The sequence below is a fragment of the Apaloderma vittatum genome, unplaced genomic scaffold (genome assembly GCF_000703405.1).
Source record: "Apaloderma vittatum isolate BGI_N311 unplaced genomic scaffold, ASM70340v1 scaffold21046, whole genome shotgun sequence".
In the NCBI taxonomy this organism is placed as follows: domain Eukaryota; kingdom Metazoa; phylum Chordata; class Aves; order Trogoniformes; family Trogonidae; genus Apaloderma; species Apaloderma vittatum.
This window is the reverse complement of record NW_009721498.1, coordinates 8421-9039: the sequence shown is the minus strand read 5'-3', so window position 1 is coordinate 9039 and position 619 is coordinate 8421. Positions and strand designations below refer to the sequence as shown.

Below are 619 nucleotides of genomic sequence, written 5' to 3'. Positions count from 1 at the left end.
CTCATTCTGCTCCCGGGACGCCTGCGCCCAGCCTGTGGGGAGAAGGGGTGCTGAGAAGGCAACGCCAACCCCCTGGAAGCCTGGGGGCCGCAGGATCTCGCTGGGCTTTTGCAGATGGGTTTATTGTGGAAATATTGAACTTCCAAGAAAGATTATTATTCATGGATCATTCACAGATGGAGCATCCTGTGCGCTCCTCCTCCCAGACCCTCATTCAGCCTCTGATCAACAAGCACCATCGTGCTGAGCGCCACTCGAGCCGAGCAGTTGGCATCCCTGGCACCAGCTGGCTGTTGTTGGACGTGCACATTCGCAACCTCGACAGGATTGTTCAACAAAACACAACACCTTCGGCATCAGTGGCGCCGCTCCAGCTGTCTCCCCTCTGCAACATGCTACAAGGCATCCGCAGCTTTCCTTCTGCGCCTCACGTGAGCAATGTGTGGTGCTCAAAGAATCACAGAATCCTAGAATGGCCCGGGCTGGAAGGGACCTTAGAGATCATCTAGTCCAACCCCCCTGTCACGGGCAGGGACACCTCTCAACTAGATCAGGCTACTCAAGGCTCTGTCCAACCTGGCCTTGAACACCTCCAGGGAGGGGGCAGCCACAACATCTC

The 619-nt window shown here is 56.4% G+C and overlaps 1 protein-coding gene across 1 annotated transcript in view; it reads right to left on the bottom strand.

Annotated features, from left to right (window-relative positions):
- Nucleotides 1-224, bottom strand: part of SCN7A (sodium channel, voltage-gated, type VII, alpha subunit) — a 30218-nt gene extending 29994 nt beyond the window's left edge. Inside the window, exon 1 of the mRNA XM_009871422.1 lies at nucleotides 209-224. The gene's annotated coding sequence lies outside the window, so the exon portion shown is untranslated. The remainder of the gene's footprint in view (nucleotides 1-208) is intronic.
- Nucleotides 225-619: the final 395 nt, after the last annotated feature.